Source organism: Ascidiella aspersa, chromosome 8 (assembly GCF_963924565.1).
Source record: "Ascidiella aspersa chromosome 8, kaAscAspe10.2, whole genome shotgun sequence".
Lineage (NCBI taxonomy): Eukaryota > Metazoa > Chordata > Ascidiacea > Phlebobranchia > Ascidiidae > Ascidiella > Ascidiella aspersa.
This window is the reverse complement of record NC_139454.1, coordinates 14,815,042-14,837,271: the sequence shown is the minus strand read 5'-3', so window position 1 is coordinate 14,837,271 and position 22,230 is coordinate 14,815,042. Positions and strand designations below refer to the sequence as shown.

The 22,230-nt window shown below is 31.2% G+C and overlaps 2 pseudogenes; both read right to left on the bottom strand.

The window, feature by feature from the left end:
* Positions 1–8,510: 8,510 nt before the first annotated feature.
* On the bottom strand, positions 8,511–9,948 carry LOC146136269 (SCAN domain-containing protein 3-like; annotated as a pseudogene).
* A 259-nt stretch (positions 9,949–10,207) lies between these two features.
* Positions 10,208–22,230, bottom strand: part of LOC146136268 (protein FAM200C-like) — a 40,287-nt pseudogene continuing 28,264 nt past the window's right edge.

Genomic DNA, 22,230 nt, shown 5'->3' with positions numbered 1-22,230 from the left:
TGATTTCCAGTTATAAACATAAATAAAACGTTTTTGATACAAGACGTGTTCACAGCGATTTTACATGGCTTCTATTTAGCCCAAACTAAATCATTATGGCTTAGTAAAGAGTACCTAACCCACCTAAAACTACTTGAATTCCACATCCAAAATTGCTGAGCTAAAGAATTAAACTAGATTTTAACTTTGTATAGTATGACACTTTATGGAGCGTTGCTTAAATGTAAGTAAATTTCACGGTCCGCCAAATATATTGCAAATTTATATTTCAATTACAAAATGTAAGATGTTGAAGGCTTATCCATCAAATTTAGAGAACTCCGCCAGCTACATAATTTGCAGCATTCTGACGACTTAACATATGACTTAATGGTCTACTTTGGACTTCATTGTACGCCACAATGCTGCAAGTGTTTTGCTTCACTTTTTAAAAGTAGGCTGCAACGTGCAACCTGTTTAAGTCTCAAACTTTAATACCAGTTGTATGTGAAAGCTAAGAAGGGTTTTAGTTGCCCACTGTTGCGTAATTAAATTTTGGGCTGATTTTAAATTTTGAAGGTTCACCAGTCTGCAAAATTTATTTTTAAACTTTATCGGTCCGTGTACTAAAAGGTTGAGAACCGCTGTTATAGCTGTACTTTACTACAAATTTGCAAGTTAATTTGGAAGTCAAATAAGCTGAATATTGGCCTAATGATGACCTTGGGTTACCAACCGCATACCATACTTTTGAGTGTTTTATGATGTAATGTTACTTTGGCAACTTCACGCCTTTTGAGGAAATTGCAAAATCGCTACATGTGGTATGAAGTGTTAGCCCCACTAACCTTTGAATAAAACTTTTTAAAATAGGTCAGGAACTGGTTGCCTTCCTCAAAAAACGCTAACGCCGCAGTCCATGTCAATATTTATAGCAAGCACTAAATTTGTTTTGTCACTAACATGAACCTTATTGGAAACTGGCCACTCACATAAAATTTAGATTTGCCTGATATAACCAGCAAATTTAGTTGGTATCCGATATTCTACATTAAATACCTTTAGTAGTAACTCCATTTTAACAATTAAAAACAAAATAAATTTAGAAGCATAATGGTTGGAGGTTGTAGTAGGACATACTTTAGAACAGTGGTTTTCAACCAGGGTTCCGCAATTTCTAAAATGTTTAGCTAATTGAGGTGAGTTTATTACAGAGGTTCCTCGAGCCAGTGGAATTATTGTACTGGGGTTCCTCGAGCCAGTGAAATGTTTCCATAGGGTTCCACTCCAGCAAAAAGGTTGAAAAGCACTGCTTTAGAATATCAAAGCCCATACAGAAGTAGTCCTGTTAAAAATCAATAAAGGGCTATTCACAACGTTCAAAATGATACCTACATCTATATGGGCTTTGATATTTTTTTACCATGTAAATAAAAAAAATTAATTAGCTCACAACACAAAGTCAAATTGCAAAAATTAGAGAATTGTTTCCATAGGGTTCCACTCCAGCAATAAGGTTGAAAAGCACTGCTTTACAATATCAAAGCCCATACAGAAGTAGTCATGTTAAAAATCAATAAAGGGCTATTCACAACGTTCAAAATGATACCTACATCTGTATGGGCTTTGATATTTTTTTTACCATGTAAATAAAAAAATTAATTAGCTCACAACACAAAGTCAAATTGCAAAAATTAGAGCAGATTGCTTCGTACAAAATAAACAAAAATATGAACATAAGAAGATGTTGCATAAAAATAAATACTAGCCTGTGGCGTTCAATAAAGCATCAAAATGAATGATCTCAGTGGTTCTTTAACCTTTTTTGTCGATAAAACTATTTCAAGTTGTTTCTCAAAAGTGAAAAAAATCTCAAAATACATTTATTATACATGGGAGTATTCTAGTTTTTGGAGTGCTGCGTATGTCCGCAAAACACAATACTGAATGTGGATGTGAATTGAAGATGTAGCTCATAGTTGTCTAAGTAAAATCTAATTTTAGCTATTAAACCAATTACCTATATATACTTTGTTCTAACACTTTTTGTTTGTGGAAGCCATGATAGTTGTCTATATCAAACCTAAAATATTTAGCTTAATTAGTTGTTTTTTTATCCTGGATTCCAATTTTTTGAGCTCATATTTCCTTCATTTGAAATGAAGTGTGTTTTTGAGTATTTTCTGAATAGTTTGTTTGCTTGAAACTAATGATCAGTTGTAGTTAGTTCATACAATTGTATTTTGTTGTCAACTGTTTTTTTGTCACAATAGGAGGCAAATACCAGTATCGCCATTCTTTATGTTGTAGTAGATTTACTTGCAGTTCAATTGTAACATGTGAAGTGGACTGGAGTGACCATGTTGTTGCTTGAATATAGTTTTGTTGTAATTGGTTGTTAATTACTTCAAAAATCCTAGTTACAGATGTTACTGATAGTGATATACAAGTGCAGGCTTTTAGATTCTTTCTAAATTTATTGTCATGTTTAGGCAATAAACAAAACAATTAACTAGGAAAAAATGAACTAATAGTTGCATTGATGGCACAAAATAACGCTTTTCTTACTTTGACGCTGTTACATCAATCAGCTGTTTTAGGCGAACTTGTGTGCAGTGAAAAGCGCAAAAAAAAGTCTTTAATTAATTTGGGAGAAATTTTCAACTTCTATTGCTAGAAATAACGATATTGATAGTCCAAGTCAACAGAAATTGTTCGTCGAGGTTATGTATCACACAGTGCAACATGCCATAGTATACATGGTGCTTTGTGCTGAATAAATTTGCTTTACACAGAGACACAAACATAACAAAAATTGGCCAAAGCTTCTGCATGGAGCAAACATTTTTTGAGTTAACATACCATAATTAAAAGAGCCAAAAATATAGTTTAGGTTTAGGCTAAAGGTGGAGATGGATAGCCTGGTACATACTCAATATGCCCATGCGAGTAGCATCATGTCTATTTATATTGTGATGGCTTTTTATTTCAATATAGGAGTACTGGTCAAAACCAAGTAAAACTGCAAACACACAACAATTCTATGATTGAAATTGAGTATTTTAAAAAAAGTTTTAATTTTTTTATTTCTTTAGATAAAAATTTTTGGTATCGATTCCTTTGTTTTTTTGGCTGATTCTTCAGCCGACATAGTCGCCAAGTCGCCATAAATGTACTTGGTCTTTAGTTGCTTGCGGTCAGAGGTTTAGTGATTTGTGGACTGTGTACAATTTGGGCTTCTTCAAGGCAATCAGAGAATTCTGAATTTAGTAATACACATATATTATAAAGCTAGGTCAAAATAGGTGTTATTAACACTTTTTAATGTATTGGATCTGGTATGTTATAAGGTCTGCTGGCTTGTAATATATACAGTGATTGTGTGTGTTGTTTTATTTAAACATTCAATTTTGTATGAAAATAGAATGACTTTACTGGTGAACCTTCTTGGATGTATATTTATGGAATTTGTGACTGTTTTTTTTTGAATTTGTATTGACATAATGCTAGCTGTTTTTCAAAAGTGGGTAATTATGGTATATATATCCTATTTTAGTTTTGCAGGTATTTCCTTTTTTTAAGTTTTGCATTAGTGAAATTATTGAGGTATTGATTTTATTGTCTTCCGTGATTAACAGAACTGTTGGTTTGTTGTAAATGCGTATGATAATACATTTGTTGATCCTGTTTTTTATTTGAGTTTTTTTGATATATGACATTCTGTTGTTCCTGGTTTGATGTGGTTAAAGGTACAGTGAAATGAACAATTTTTGGAATTTGATCAAATCGTATGGTTTTGTTAAGCATCATGCAAAGTAAAAGCCGGTGCTAATTGATTGTGAGATTTATCTGAGTCCATAAAGGCATAAGGTGAGCAAATTTAAATGCACCTTGCCTAAGCGCACCGCACGCCATCCTAAGTTTATGTCTTTTTTAAAGCAGCCCAGTAAAAATAACAGTGAATGTTTAAAATAAACAAGTTGTTTATAATCAGGATGTGAATGAAATATGACATACAATCATTCTTTTTCTGTTATTTTCAGTATATATTCACCTTGTAACTAAATACCTGAGTTTGCCTTATTTAAAATAGCAAAATTTCTAATTAAAGTTTGTGTTAATATTCCACCCTTGAAGCACACCAATTAACAAATCATCGGTGGTACACCTAACCAAATGTTCTAAAAACAATAATTCATCGGATTCCTTTTACAGGACTTTTGTACATTTTTGGCTGTGTATATACAAGGCAGTCGGAAGTAACTCATGTGGTTTTTGAATATTGAATTAAGAAAAGTAGGGATCAATGATTTTGTTGCAACAATTAGTTTTGTTAAATAATATTTGTCATAGATAGGAGTTATTAATTTAGTTCAGAACGTTTTTTATATTTATGATTTTTGTGTAGGACATCTTAATTTTATAGAGAAATGTTTATTTATAAAAAATTATTCCTAATTTGAGCTGTACACAGGTTTTTTAAGATTCGGTGAAAAAAAAGTCCCACATAACACCCGATCCTTTAGAAATTAGTGCATTTCTAAGCAGCATCCAAAGGATCAAAAAACCGACATTTAGACTTTGAGGTCTCGGACAATGCACTAATTTGACTTATCAATGTGCTTCAAAAGATTAAGTTTAATAATACTTGACCTACCTAAACCCAAACGCTAACCAGCACCCTAACCCAAATAATCAGGGTTGCCAGATAGAAAAAATAAAAAAAGCCAAAATTACTCCATAAAAAGGCCAAAAAAAGCCAAATCTACAACAAACACAAGCCTATGTTTTTCCTTAAATAAATAAAAAATGCAATAAATGGTCGTGTTGAAACATTGAATTTCTCTTTCTGTGGCAAATTTTTTTCTTTTTTTGTAAATTTTTCTTGACAATTTTTTCTCTTTTTGTAAATTTTTTTTCTTTTTGCGTTAGTTTGATATCTTCTTAACATAACACTCATGACATTTCTGAGCAAAACGAAAAAAGCCTGAAAAAGCCAAATTTCATTTGGATTTTTTTTTGAAAAAATAAAATCCAAAGAGGTTCAAAAAAAGCCTAAATTTTCAAATTTGGCTTTAAAAAATCCTAACTGGCAACCCTGCAAATAATGTGCATTGAATTAATCTACATAATAAAAGAGAAAGTTTGTGAGATGTAAGTGTGTGGCAAGATGTTCGCCCAGTTGGCGATGGTTATAATACGAAATTCGAGCAGTTTGACGTTGCCCCGCTTTAGCTCAGTGGTAGACAACTGGTTTCGTGAACCAAAGGTGTGTTCAAACCTCACTGGTGGAAGACTGTTGTAAAAGCTTAATTTCAATTTACAATGGTTTGCATCACAATGTTACGTCACACTCAATGCGATTTACAAAATGTTACAACTGTGATTTGTCACTTACCAAGATTGTGTTTAAGCACGTATCCCAGACCCCAGCATTAGTTAATTTAATATAGGTATATCTAGAAGTTTTTGTGTTACTCAGAGTTTAAGTAAAAGATAATCCAAGTTTAACGTATCCGCGCAAAACTTTTTTTCAAGCGCAATTACCTGCGGGGAAATAAAAGTAAGTATATTTCCTTAGTAAAGTAAAATTTTAATGTTTCCAACTAAGACTATTATGTTTAGGAACTTATTGATGCCTGTTACCGCGTAAAATTTAGGTAGAGTTCGCAAATTCACGAAGAATTGAATTTTTATTTCAAAGCCGTTTGATAGCGATAGTGATTGAGGCCAAAGCCTAATGACTTCTAACAATGTGTTTATTAACCACGCAATACTTAGCAGAGTTCGCGAAAAAAGCTTTATTGCAGCAGTTAACAGTAAGCATTTGTTTTTTTAATGAGGATTTTTCTCACATTTGACGCAGTTTAGCACCGGGATTACGTATTTGCTTAAATATGACGCTACCAAGCAAGTCGAAGCAATTGCTGCTGCAACCTAAAGTTTTACGTTTGGGAGTTATTCTCAATTGACAAACGTAACGGGTTTTCGTTACTGAAAAGATGTATTGCATGCTTAGCCAAGTGTTGTGCGCTATAGTTAACCGACATGACATTTGAAAAAATATGTTTCCATGATTTATGTCTTTTACTAAGATCTTACGAATAACCGGTAAATATTCTATTTCACCTGGGCAACGCCGGGTATTTCGTCTAGTAATTACATAAACGCTTTAGGCTCCAATACCTAAATTTGTGACGTAACAATCCTATGGTACCATAGACGAGAAACTATATTTTTATTACATTAACGCACATTATTTGGGTTAGGGTGGGTCAAGTTTTATTAAAGCCATCTCACAATTTTTGTAATCTTTTATGAATGTTCAACGAATATTTTCAATTTATCTATGCCGGGAGTTTGCCTAAAGGTTCAAATTAGTGCATTGCCAGGACCTCAAGGTCTAAAAGTCTAGACTTTTCTGCCATTGGATGCCCTAATTGTCGTAGACTTTTTTGCTTAGAAATGCACTAATTTCTAACGGATCGGGTACACATAACCTGCCTATGACAACCATTATTCCCTGATGTAGTTCAAAGAAGTAGGTTATATTTTTTGTTTAGTGAATTCTTAATTTTGTATCCTATTAGTATTTTATATTCAATAAAAGGAATGTGGTTTTATAAGATGTTTATTTTTTTATATCTTTACAGTTTCTACAAACTCTTCGTCAACTGCATGCTGAAATATTGATCACGTCATTGTGTTGCCCTTTATAAAGAGAACATGCTTAATATTGCCACGGTGAACATTGATATGTAAATAAAACTGTAGCTTGATCTTATCATATTTTGTTTTGTAGTTTGCAAGTTTAATATGTTGCGGTGAAAGCAAGGAATACGCTAATATTGTTAGTTAAATTTAAAAAGACGTCTATGGTCGAAAAGACCTAGACGAGTAGTGGATGTGTTTAGGACGAATTGAAGATGGCCTAAGGACGTCTTAAAGCCCCCGAAAGAGATCATATCTGAAATCGTTTTTTAAACGATTTTTATGATCGTGTTTTACCGTTACGATTTCACATAGACGTAAACAAGATCAAAACGAAAACGACTTTTAGACGATTAAAAGGTGCCATAAAGACGTTTTTGTAATCGATTTAAATGCGATTTTTTAGTACGTCTACTAGTCGGGTTTTAGCGCACGTTTATTACCGTTACGATTTTAGACATTCTGAAGACCTAAATAAGACCAAGACGAGTGCGAGATTAAAACGATTTGAAGATAACCTAAAAACGTTTTGTGTTCAATGGGATGACTTGACTTGACTTAAGTCTTTTGAACAAATGACTTGGGTTGAAATAAAGCATTTCTTTAAGTATTTATTTTTTAAATTGAGCTATATTTGTCCAAATTTTTGCACAAAAAAAAATTGCTTGCTATATGTTCCGTTTTCCTTATTTTTTTATTTCAGGTATTGTTCATAATCATGCGAGTTTAAAAATTCTAATAGTTTAACGTTTTATTTTTATGACAAGGACATGACTTGAAGTTGACTTGCTCTAATTATGACTTGACTGGGACTTGACTTGGGCAACGGATGACTTGGACTGGGACTTGACTTGTTATTTATTCGAAAAGACTTGACTTGAACTTAAGTTATTTTACAAATAACTTGACTGGGACTTAAGTCATTTTCAAATGACTTGTTTACAACACTGCTAAACCCTATACACTAAACTGGTACCAAAATGTGTAATGTTAATATTTCTTAACACCAAAACTGAAGAATAATTGAATATATTACAAGATCCCTACTCTAATTTTCTTCAAGTGTTTTACTGTAAAGCTAAAATAAACGAAACTGAGGCAATAAAAATAACTTTAAACAATATTGTAATATTTTGTTTATTGTACTATATAAACGAACACAAAAAGTTGTACCAAAAGGCTTACTAGTAATAATAAAAAAATGTAAATTCCTCTCCGGCACCCCGGTTTGGAACCACTGGTCTACTCTACAGCAACGCATTGTACGCTTCCGCAGTCATTAACTGGACGACGTTGGCGCGCCAACGAGTGTGTTACCATATTATATACCGGTAGTACTTATGGTCAGCTGATATTGTATGCCCTACAGCAGTGGTTCCCAACCTTTTTGTCTTGGTGACCCCTTTTAAAAATTTTCTTAGATACCGCGACCCCCACTTATATCCTTTCCTAAATGCATAATTAGAAAGGCAGCACTAAAAATGTTTTTCTTGCATTTATTGACAAATCAATGCGATGGTTGACCTTGTAGGTCTGCAGCTAACCGTGAAATTCGAGGTTGGGTGCTAGACAGAGCCAGTCTCATGTCGTCTTCCACATTCATTCTATTTCTTTCCTTCGTTTTCATATGTAGAAGAGCTGAAAAACCACTCTCGCATAGATACGTCGTAGCAAAGGGCAGTAACACTTGAAAAGCCAGCTTAGAAATTTGTGGGTATGAATCATACATTTCACACCAAAATTGAGAGAGTGACTTTTCATGGTAGCGAATTCGAGCAGATGAGTCATTCTTAAGATCAAAATATTGATCTTGGATTTCATCAGGAATGCCACTTGCATCCAAAGAAACGGAAAACGGATTTTGAACAAGTGTAGCTTCTTGTTCTTGGAGTTCTGGAAAGTAACGTTGGAACTCGGACTCCATGGTCTGCAGGTGTGCCACAGCCCACAATCAATTTTTTTAAATCTTCGAACTCTTCACCCGTTTCTTCGATGCAAGAAACACTGGACAATCTGTCCAACATAGCAATGTTCCCAATATGCACTTTTCGCTGCCAGTTTTTCAATTTTGAGACAAATGCCTTGACATTATCATTGAGTTGTATAATATTTGTGTCTTTCCCTTGAAGTTTCAGATTTAGGCAGTTTAATTTTTCAAATATGTCCGCCAAGTAAGCCAGGCAGTTCATCCACTTATCATCATTGAAGTATGACAAAAATTCCCTTTTATTTTTAAATTCTAAAAATGCCTGAATCTCAACCTTCATCTCATAAACGCGATTAAGAACGTTCCCTTTGGAGAGCCAACGAACAGCTGTGTTGAGTTCATATCCTTGCAAAGTTCTTTGAACTGACGTGGGCTGAGACCTCCAAAATTTACGATTTTCACCACAGAAATTCAATACATCTTTTAGTTGAGCTGGTAATGTTTTGCTGGCAAGCGCATATCTATGGATGAAACAGTGCGTTCCCTTTGCTTCAGGTGCAAGCCCCTTAACTTGTGTTTGAAAGCCAGACTGCGATCCCAACATAGAAGGGGCGCCATCGGTACAAACTCCACAAACATTTGTCCGATCAAGTTGGGCAGATTCAAAAAAAGTTGTCATCTTCTTCATAACATCTGCACTTTTTGTAGTAGTTTCCAGCTCACTGCAGAAAAGAAATTCCTCTTTGAAGTCACCGGAATTGATATACTTGACAAAAACGAGAAGCTGAGCACATGAGCTTACATCTGTTGTCTCGTCTACCTGAATTGAAAACATCGGAGAAGCCTTGATCTCATGTATCACTTGCACTGTTACATCTTTGGACATATCCGATATGCGTCTCTTGATGGTATTGTTAGAAAGAGAGACTTGTTTAACTTTCGCCGCACTTGCATCCCAGAGAACCAGCTTTACTGTTTTTAACAAGCATGGCTTCACAAGTGTTTCCCCAATAGTGTGAGGTTTCTTTCCTTTGGCAATTTCCAGTGCGACTTCATAGGACGCCTGAAGTACAGCCACATTTACCTGATGAAAGTTTCCAGTAGCATCAAGCCGTTGCCGCTTGAGACCAGCTTCATGGCGCTTAAAGAATGCTGCATCCTTTTTAAGGGTGCTTGGTTTCCAAATGGCGTTTCAATTTTGATGGTTTCAATGATTCTGCGCTAAGAACAACGTTGCAGAGAACACACTGTGGCTTCTCAACACCATTGGTCAATAAAGAAGTAAAGCCGAGGTTAATGTACTCTTCAATGTATTTTCGTTTTTTCTTCATCGAACGATGATGCTCCCTTAACTATTTTTTAGCAATCTCGAGTCTTGACTGATCTCTGTTGTCTAATATACTAGGCTACTTTGTTAATAGAGTTTCAATTTACAGTGACTGAACGCTTAGTCCTACACAGTATGCGTTCACTGTGATGTAATAAACGTTACTGTAGGACCTACAGTCATATTTATTACATCACAGTGGACGCATACTGGATGAGTGACACACAATAAGGCACATACTACTAGCGGACCGGTACCTCGCCCTACTTACATTCACTTTTGTTGTTGCATGAGCAATAGCTTCGCGACCCCCTATGAAATGCTCTGCGACCCCCAGGTTGGGAACCACTGCAGGCTTTTTTAAGTGTGTTCACACGAAACTCGAAAATGAAAGTTTACACTTAATTCAAACATAACTTTTAACCTGTCAGAAATGTCGAACCTTAATATATATAAGCTGGTTGCTCCAAAATTTTACTTAACCAACATGCAAGTCAAGCCCAGTTGTTTACGTTTTACTATTATGCACTAGAGCGTAACGCTGTCGAAAGTAGAACAATGGGCTACGTCATGATTATAATCTCTTTGAATGAACCAATAGTCTTTGTGACATTATCATTGCATTTGTCTTGAATCAATGGCAGCAGGAAAAACGTCTGTAATAACATTGACACACAATTTTCCTTACTTACTTATAAATGGATGTTCAGGATTAAACAGGGTAAAAAAAATTGATATAAAATTGTGTCATAAGGTATACGAATTGACTTACTGAGTAATAATTTCATTAGTATAATATAAATATTCACATCAGAAAAAAATAATACGACTAGCTAAACAAATTGATTTTGGCTCATTGGTGTATCACGGTTTCATTGTTAAGTCTGATAATACTATTAACTAAGATAATAATAATAATAGTCCTTTCAAAATAAAGCCTCTTCTGCAACTATGCCAGAACTCTAATCCTGGCCTTTTTCATGAGTTAGTCGTCCCATAACACTTTGATATTAGAAATTAATTGGATTTGATTGACATCAATTTGGATAAGACTCTTAAAATCATATATATATAAGAGTCTTAAAATCAAGAATACTTTGAACATCCCTAGGCAATGTTAAGTCATAAAACAACTAGTATTAAAAAAGGCTGCTTTCATAAAAGTCAGTTACACCTCTCTAATATTTCCCTTGGCGTTATTTGAATATAGAACAACATCCACTTATCTACGCAGGAATTTTGGGGGTCTTATACCAATTTTTAAACCCCACATTAGAGTGTTATCAGGCCTGTTATGTATTAATGAAATTGAGCCCTTTTTTTAATGATGAAATAAAGAAATATTGACTTTTATAAGTGGTAACATTTTTTGCATGGTTTGGTTTTATACTACATAACAGAAATTTTGGAAAAGGTCAACATGAAAACATTTCCACTACACTAAAATTAAAAAAACAATCTTTAAAAAAATTCTACTTTTCAGGCAAAACTATAAAGATGTGGCGCCCTAACCTCACACTATTAAATCACTGAATGTTTAACCTTTCAATGAGCTGCAATCCCTTCCATGGACTCTCAACAAATTTTGGCCCCCATGTTAAAGTTTCAAAAATAATGTCACAAGAGAGGAAACCTCAACTGACGTTTAAGTCAGGGAGTCGAACCGTTTGACTTTTCCGGTTCAGATTCGGTTCGGGTTCAAGGATTTTTCGGTTTCGGTTCGGAGTAATTTAAAAGTTCCGGTTCAGCTCCGGTTCGACAATCGTTATTTCAAAACCGGTTCAGATAAAATATAATTTGCGCTAAATCTCAAAATGTGGGTCGATAAATGTAGAGAATAATCTTTGAATTGTAATTCATTTAATCTAAGTTCCGTGACTTATTAAAAAAACAGTCAACTCAATATTGAAATATCTAAAAAATAAAATATGAACGATTTTTTTATTCAATGTTCATATTTTTTTCATAAAATTTCGAACATGGCGAACTTGACTAAAATAGAAGTTGTGACGTCATGCTGGAGCGAACCGCTTTTGTTTACAGGTTCGGGTTCGGTTAAGGTTCAGGTACTTTCAAATTATTCGGTTCAGTTCCGGTTCGGCTCCTTAAATCTTATAAAAAAACGGTTCAGGTTCGGTTACGGTTCGGAAAAAATTGACCCAAAACCGGTTCATAAAGTTCCGGTTCGGTTCCGGTTCGACTCCCTGGTTCAAGTTAAGTAACAAAATAATTAATTTTAAAAATAAACATAGGAACAAGACCTGTTATGTGAAGTAAACTAAGAAAATATGACCAATTAGAAACAATGGCCAAATCAACAAAGTATTTGGCCTAGTACTACTGGTCTAACTTTGGGTTGCAGAAACTCAAAGGTAGAACATTCAGGTAACCAAATTCGTGTTGATTTTAATAATCCTATTTGTAACACCGGAGACTACCGGAAGGCTTAAAATAAAAACATAATTCCACTGCTTTTGTGTACCCTTTATCTAAAGAAATCCCACCCCATTATATTCAATGATAATGGTTTTACAACTAAATTTATGGATATTCATAGGATGTGTTTACCCTAAAAAAACAACAAAGGGGGTAGACTTGTACTTCCTGTCTAATATTTGGTTGCTCATAGAATTCTTCTTCAAACTGATTTAATTATCCTAGAGCTACTTAAGTAATTTGTTCGATAGAAGACATAAAATAAACATTAAATCTTGCAACAAATATCTGATGTCTACTGTAAAAAAAGAAATGTGAATTTAAGAGAAATTATGAACAGAATAAAATAGAAACAACAAATTATTACGCCTAGTACTACATGTCTAATATTTGGTTGCTCATAGAATTCATGGAGAATGGTGAAGTAATAAATGAAAACAAATTCAAACTGATTTACTTATCCTAGTGCTACTTACGTAATTTGTTTGATTAAAGACATAAAATGAAAATTAAATCCATTAACTTACGTAACCTTTTTACTATATAAAGTCATTTTTGATACTTGCAACAAACATCTGATGTGTACTCTAAAAAATGAAATGAAAAGTTAAGAAAAATTATGAACAGAAGAAAATAGAAACAACAACAAAATATTAAGCCTAGTACTACCTGTCTAATATTTGGTTGCTCATAGAATTCATGGAGAATGGTGAGGTAATTAAATGAAAACAAATTCAAACTGATTTAATTATCGTAGTGCTACTTAAGTAATTTGTTTGATTGAAGACATAACATGAAAATTAAATCCATTAATTTATGTAACCTTTATACTACCTTAAGTCATTTATGATACTTGCAACAAACATCTGATGTGTACTCTAAAAAATGAAATGTAAAGTTAAGAAAAATTATAAACAGAAGAAATAGAAACAACAACAAATTGTTAAGTCTAGTACTACCTCTCTAATATTAGGTTGCTCATAGAATTCATGGAGAATGGTGAAGTAATTGAATGAAAACAAATTCAAACTGATTTAATTTTCCTAGTGCTACTTAAGTAATTTGTTTGATTGAAGACATGACATGAAAATTAAATCCATTAATTTACGTAACCTTTTTACTACCTATTTTGTTACTTGAAACAAACATCTGATGTGTACTCTAAAAAATAAGAAATGTTAATTTAAGAGAAACTATGAACAGAAGAAAACAGAAACAATGACAAAATCAACGACAAATTATTTGGCCTAGTTCCACCGGTCTAATATTTGGTTGCTCATAGAATTCATGGAGAATGGTGAAGTAATTAAATGAAAACAAATTCAAACTGATTTAATTATCCTAGTGCTACTTAAGTAATTTGTTTGATTGAAGACATAACATGAAAATTAAATCCATTAATTTATGTAACCTTTATACTACGTAAACTCATTTATGATACTTGCAACAAACAACTGATGTGTACTCTAAAAAATGAAATGTAAAGTTAAGAAATATTATGAACAGAAGAAATAGAAACAACAACAAATTATTAAGTCTAGTACTACCTGTCTAATATTTGGTGGCTCATAGAATTCACGGAGAATGGTGAAGTAATTAAATGAAAACAAATTCAAACTGATTTAATTATCCTAGTGCTACTTAAGTAATTTGTTTGATTGAAGACATAACATGAAAATTAAATCCATTACTTTACGTAAACTTTTTACTACCTATTTTGTTACTTACAACGAAAATCTGAGGTGTACTCTGAAAAAAGAAATGTGAATTTAAGAGACATTATGAACAGAAGAAAATAGAAACAATGACAAAATCAACAACAAATTATTTGGCCTAGTGCTACCTGTCTAATATTTGGTTGCTCATAGAATTCATGGAGAATGGTGAAGTAATTAAATGAAAACAAATTCAAACTGATTTAATTATCCTAGTGCTACTTAAGTAATTTGTTTGATTGAAGACATAACATGAAAATTAAATCCATTAATTTACGTAACCTTTTTACTACCTATTTTGTTACTTGCAACAAACATTTGATGTGTACTCTAAAAAAAAGAAATGTAAATTTCAGAGAAATTATGAACAGAAGAAAATAGAAACAATGACAAAACCAACAACAAATCATTTGGCCTAGTACTACCTGTCTAATATTTGGTTGCTTATAGAATTCATGGAGAAGTATTTAAATGAAAACAAATTCAAACTGATTTAATTATCCTAGAGCTACTTAAGTAATTTGTTCGATTGAAGACATAAAATAAACATTAAATCTTGCAACAAACATCTGATGTGTACTGTAAAAAAAGAAATGTGAATTTAAGCGAAATTATTAACAGAAGAAAATAGAAACAACAAATTATTATGCCTAGTACTACCTGTCTAATATTTGGTTGCTCATAGAATTCATGGAGAATGGTGAAGTAATTAAACGAAAACAAATTCAAACTGATTTAATTATCCTAGTACTACTTAAGTAATTTGTTTGATTGAAGAAATAACATGAAAATTAAATCCATTAATTTACGTAACCTTTTTACTACCTATTTTGTTACTTGCAACAAACATCTGATGTGTACTCTAAAAAAAAGAAATGTAAAGTTAAGAAATATTATGAACAGAAGAAATAGAAACAACAACAAATTATTAAGCCTAGTACTACCTGTCCAATATTTGGTTGCTCATAGAATTCATGGAGGATGGTGAAGTAATTAAATGAAAATAAATTCAAACTGATTTAATTATCCTAGTGCTACTTAAGTAATTTGTTTGATTGAAGACATAACATGAACATTAAATCCAATAATTTATGTAACCTTTATACTACCTAAAGTCATTTATGATACTTGCAACAAACATCTGATGTGTACTCTAAAAAATGAAATGTAAAGTTAAGAAAAATTATAAACAGAAGAAATAGAGACAACAACAACTTCAACAACAAAATGTTTGGCCTACTACTACCTGTCTAATATTTGGTTGCTCATAGAATTCATGGAGAATGGTGAAGTAATTGAATGAAAACAAATTCAAACTGATTTAATTATCCTAGTGCTACTTAAGTAATTTGTTTGATTGAAGACATAACATGAAAATTAAATCCATTAATTTATGTAACCTTTATACTACCTAAAGTCATTGATGATACTTGCAACAAACATCTGATGTGTACTCTAAAAATGAAATGTAAAGTTGAGAAAAATTATAAACAGAAGAAATAGAAACAACAACAAATTGTTAAGCCTAGTACTACCTGTCTAATATTTGGTTGCTCATAGAATTCATGGAGAATGGTGAAGTAATTGCATGAAAACAAATTCAAACTGATTTAATTTTCCTAGTGCTACTTAAGTAATTTGTTTGATTGAAGACATAACATGAAAATTAAATCCATTAATTTACGTAAACTTTATACTACCTAAAGTGATTTATGATACTTGCAACGAAAATCTGATGTGTACTCTAAAAAATGAAATGTAAAGTTAAGAAAAATTGTAATTCAACAACAAATTGTTAAGCCTAGTACTACCTGTCTAATATTTGGTTGCTCATAGAATTCATGGAGAATGGTGAAGTAATTGAATGAAAACAAATTCAAACTGATTTAATTATCCTAGTGCTACTTAAGTAATTTGTTTGATTGAAGACATAACATGAAAATTAAATCCATTAATTTACGTAACCTTTTTACTACCTATTTTGTTACTTGCAACGAAAATCTGATGTGTACTCTAAAAAAAGAAATGTGAATTTAAGAGAAATTATGAACAGAAGAAAATAGAAACAATGACAAAATCAACAACAAAATATTTGGCCTACTACTACCTGTCTAATATTTGGTTGCTCGTAGAATTCATGGAGAATGGTGAAGTAATTAAATGAAAACAAATTCAAACTGATTTAATTATCCTAGTGCTACTTAAGTAATTTGTTTGATTGAAGACATAACATGAAAATTAAATCCATTAATTTATGTAACCTTTATACTATCTAAAGTCATTGATGATACTTGTAACAAACATCTGATGTGTACTCTGAAAAATGAAATGTAAAGTTAGGAAATATTATGAACAGAAGAAATAGAAACAACAACAAATTATTAAACCAGTACTACCTGTCTAATATTTGGTTGCTCATAGAATTCATGCAGAATGGTGAAGTAATTGAATGAAAACAAATTCAAACTGATTTAATTATCCTAGTGCTACTTAAGTAATTTGTTTGATTGAAGACATAACATGAAAATTAAATCCATTAATTTACGTAACCTTTTTACTACCTATTTTGTTACTTGCAACGAAAATCTGATGTGTACTCTAAAAAAAAATGTTAATTTAAGAGAAACTATGAACAGAAGATAATAGAAACAATGACAAAATCAACGACAAATTATTTGGCCTAGTACTACCTGTCTAATCTTTGGTTGCTCATAGAATTCATGGAAAATGGTGAAGTAATTAAATGAAAACAAATTCAAACTGATTTAATTATCCTAGTGCTACTTAAGTAATTTGTTTGATTGAAGACATAACATGAAAATTAAATCCATTACTTTACGTAAACTTTTTACTACCTATTTTGTTACTTACAACGAAAATCTGAGGTGTACTCTGAAGAAAGAAATGTGAATTTAAGAGACATTATGAACAGAAGAAAATAGAAACAATGACAAAATCAACAACAAATTATTTGGCCTAGTGCTACCTGTCTAATATTTGGTTGCTCATAGAATTCATGGAGAATGGTGAAGTAATTAAATGAAAACAAATTCAAACTGATATAATTATCCTAGTGCTACCTAAGTAATTTGTTTGATTGAAGACATAACATGAAAATTAAATCCATTAATTTACGTAACCTTTTTACTACCTATTTTGTTACTTGCAACAAACATCTGATGTGTACTCTAAAAAAAAGAAATGTAAATTTCAGAGAAATTATGAACAGAAGTAAATAGAAACAATGACAAAATCAACAAAAAATCATTTGGCCTAGTACTACCTGTCTAATATTTGGTTGCTTATAGAATTCATGGAGAAGTATTTAAATGTAAACAAATTCAAACTGATTTAATTATCCTAGAGCTACTTAAGTAATTTGTTCGATTGAAGACATAAAATAAACATTAAATCTTGCAACAAACAAATGACGTGTACTGTAAAAAAAGAAATGTGAATTTAAGCGAAATTATGAACAGAAGAAAATAGAAACAACAAATTATTATGCCTAGTACTACCTGTCTAATATTTGGTTGCTCATAGAATTCATGGAGAATGGTGAAGTAATTAAATGAAAACAAATTCAAACTGATTTAATTATCCTAGTGCTACTTAAGTAATTTGTTTGATTGAAGAAATAACATGAAAATTAAATCCATTAATTTACGTAACCTTTTTACTACCTATTTTGTTACTTGCAACAAACATCTGATGTGTATTCTAAAAAAAAGAAATGTAAAGTTAAGAAATATTATGAACAGAAGAAATAGAAACAACAACAAATTATTAAGCCTAGTACTACCTGTCTAATATTTGGTTGCTCATAGAATTCATGGAGGATGGTGAAGTAATTGAATGAAAACAAATTCAAACTGATTTAATTTTCCTAGTGCTACTTAAGTAATTTGTTTGATTGAAGACATGACATGAAAATTAAATCCATTAATTTACGTAACCTTTTTACTACCTATTTTGTTACTTGAAACAAACATCTGATGTGTACTCTAAAAAATAAGAAATGTTAATTTAAGAGAAACTATGAACAGAAGAAAACAGAAACAATGACAAAATCAACGACAAATTATTTGGCCTAGTTCCACCGGTCTAATATTTGGTTGCTCATAGAATTCATGGAGAATGGTGAAGTAATTAAATGAAAACAAATTCAAACTGATTTAATTATCCTAGTGCTACTTAAGTAATTTGTTTGATTGAAGACATAACATGAAAATTAAATCCATTAATTTATGTAACCTTTATACTACGTAAACTCATTTATGATACTTGCAACAAACAACTGATGTGTACTCTAAAAAATGAAATGTAAAGTTAAGAAATATTATGAACAGAAGAAATAGAAACAACAACAAATTATTAAGTCTAGTACTACCTGTCTAATATTTGGTGGCTCATAGAATTCACGGAGAATGGTGAAGTAATTAAATGAAAACAAATTCAAACTGATTTAATTATCCTAGTGCTACTTAAGTAATTTGTTTGATTGAAGACATAACATGAAAATTAAATCCATTACTTTACGTAAACTTTTTACTACCTATTTTGTTACTTACAACGAAAATCTGAGGTGTACTCTGAAAAAAGAAATGTGAATTTAAGAGACATTATGAACAGAAGAAAATAGAAACAATGACAAAATCAACAACAAATTATTTGGCCTAGTGCTACCTGTCTAATATTTGGTTGCTCATAGAATTCATGGAGAATGGTGAAGTAATTAAATGAAAACAAATTCAAACTGATTTAATTATCCTAGTGCTACTTAAGTAATTTGTTTGATTGAAGACATAACATGAAAATTAAATCCATTAATTTACGTAACCTTTTTACTACCTATTTTGTTACTTGCAACAAACATTTGATGTGTACTCTAAAAAAAAGAAATGTAAATTTCAGAGAAATTATGAACAGAAGAAAATAGAAACAATGACAAAACCAACAACAAATCATTTGGCCTAGTACTACCTGTCTAATATTTGGTTGCTTATAGAATTCATGGAGAAGTATTTAAATGAAAACAAATTCAAACTGATTTAATTATCCTAGAGCTACTTAAGTAATTTGTTCGATTGAAGACATAAAATAAACATTAAATCTTGCAACAAACATCTGATGTGTACTGTAAAAAAAGAAATGTGAATTTAAGCGAAATTATTAACAGAAGAAAATAGAAACAACAAATTATTATGCCTAGTACTACCTGTCTAATATTTGGTTGCTCATAGAATTCATGGAGAATGGTGAAGTAATTAAACGAAAACAAATTCAAACTGATTTAATTATCCTAGTACTACTTAAGTAATTTGTTTGATTGAAGAAATAACATGAAAATTAAATCCATTAATTTACGTAACCTTTTTACTACCTATTTTGTTACTTGCAACAAACATCTGATGTGTACTCTAAAAAAAAGAAATGTAAAGTTAAGAAATATTATGAACAGAAGAAATAGAAACAACAACAAATTATTAAGCCTAGTACTACCTGTCCAATATTTGGTTGCTCATAGAATTCATGGAGGATGGTGAAGTAATTAAATGAAAATAAATTCAAACTGATTTAATTATCCTAGTGCTACTTAAGTAATTTGTTTGATTGAAGACATAACATGAACATTAAATCCAATAATTTATGTAACCTTTATACTACCTAAAGTCATTTATGATACTTGCAACAAACATCTGATGTGTACTCTAAAAAATGAAATGTAAAGTTAAGAAAAATTATAAACAGAAGAAATAGAGACAACAACAACTTCAACAACAAAATGTTTGGCCTACTACTACCTGTCTAATATTTGGTTGCTCATAGAATTCATGGAGAATGGTGAAGTAATTGAATGAAAACAAATTCAAACTGATTTAATTATCCTAGTGCTACTTAAGTAATTTGTTTGATTGAAGACATAACATGAAAATTAAATCCATTAATTTATGTAACCTTTATACTACCTAAAGTCATTGATGATACTTGCAACAAACATCTGATGTGTACTCTAAAAATGAAATGTAAAGTTGAGAAAAATTATAAACAGAAGAAATAGAAACAACAACAAATTGTTAAGCCTAGTACTACCTGTCTAATATTTGGTTGCTCATAGAATTCATGGAGAATGGTGAAGTAATTGCATGAAAACAAATTCAAACTGATTTAATTTTCCTAGTGCTACTTAAGTAATTTGTTTGATTGAAGACATAACATGAAAATTAAATCCATTAATTTACGTAAACTTTATACTACCTAAAGTGATTTATGATACTTGCAACGAAAATCTGATGTGTACTCTAAAAAATGAAATGTAAAGTTAAGAAAAATTGTAATTCAACAACAAATTGTTAAGCCTAGTACTACCTGTCTAATATTTGGTTGCTCATAGAATTCATGGAGAATGGTGAAGTAATTGAATGAAAACAAATTCAAACTGATTTAATTATCCTAGTGCTACTTAAGTAATTTGTTTGATTGAAGACATAACATGAAAATTAAATCCATTAATTTACGTAACCTTTTTACTACCTATTTTGTTACTTGCAACGAAAATCTGATGTGTACTCTAAAAAAAGAAATGTGAATTTAAGAGAAATTATGAACAGAAGAAAATAGAAACAATGACAAAATCAACAACAAAATATTTGGCCTACTACTACCTGTCTAATATTTGGTTGCTCGTAGAATTCATGGAGAATGGTGAAGTAATTAAATGAAAACAAATTCAAACTGATTTAATTATCCTAGTGCTACTTAAGTAATTTGTTTGATTGAAGACATAACATGAAAATTAAATCCATTAATTTATGTAACCTTTATACTATCTAAAGTCATTGATGATACTTGTAACAAACATCTGATGTGTACTCTGAAAAATGAAATGTAAAGTTAGGAAATATTATGAACAGAAGAAATAGAAACAACAACAAATTATTAAACCAGTACTACCTGTCTAATATTTGGTTGCTCATAGAATTCATGCAGAATGGTGAAGTAATTGAATGAAAACAAATTCAAACTGATTTAATTATCCTAGTGCTACTTAAGTAATTTGTTTGATTGAAGACATAACATGAAAATTAAATCCATTAATTTACGTAACCTTTTTACTACCTATTTTGTTACTTGCAACGAAAATCTGATGTGTACTCTAAAAAAAAATGTTAATTTAAGAGAAACTATGAACAGAAGATAATAGAAACAATGACAAAATCAACGACAAATTATTTGGCCTAGTACTACCTGTCTAATCTTTGGTTGCTCATAGAATTCATGGAAAATGGTGAAGTAATTAAATGAAAACAAATTCAAACTGATTTAATTATCCTAGTGCTACTTAAGTAATTTGTTTGATTGAAGACATAACATGAAAATTAAATCCATTACTTTACGTAAACTTTTTACTACCTATTTTGTTACTTACAACGAAAATCTGAGGTGTACTCTGAAGAAAGAAATGTGAATTTAAGAGACATTATGAACAGAAGAAAATAGAAACAATGACAAAATCAACAACAAATTATTTGGCCTAGTGCTACCTGTCTAATATTTGGTTGCTCATAGAATTCATGGAGAATGGTGAAGTAATTAAATGAAAACAAATTCAAACTGATATAATTATCCTAGTGCTACCTAAGTAATTTGTTTGATTGAAGACATAACATGAAAATTAAATCCATTAATTTACGTAACCTTTTTACTACCTATTTTGTTACTTGCAACAAACATCTGATGTGTACTCTAAAAAAAAGAAATGTAAATTTCAGAGAAATTATGAACAGAAGTAAATAGAAACAATGACAAAATCAACAAAAAATCATTTGGCCTAGTACTACCTGTCTAATATTTGGTTGCTTATAGAATTCATGGAGAAGTATTTAAATGTAAACAAATTCAAACTGATTTAATTATCCTAGAGCTACTTAAGTAATTTGTTCGATTGAAGACATAAAATAAACATTAAATCTTGCAACAAACAAATGACGTGTACTGTAAAAAAAGAAATGTGAATTTAAGCGAAATTATGAACAGAAGAAAATAGAAACAACAAATTATTATGCCTAGTACTACCTGTCTAATATTTGGTTGCTCATAGAATTCATGGAGAATGGTGAAGTAATTAAATGAAA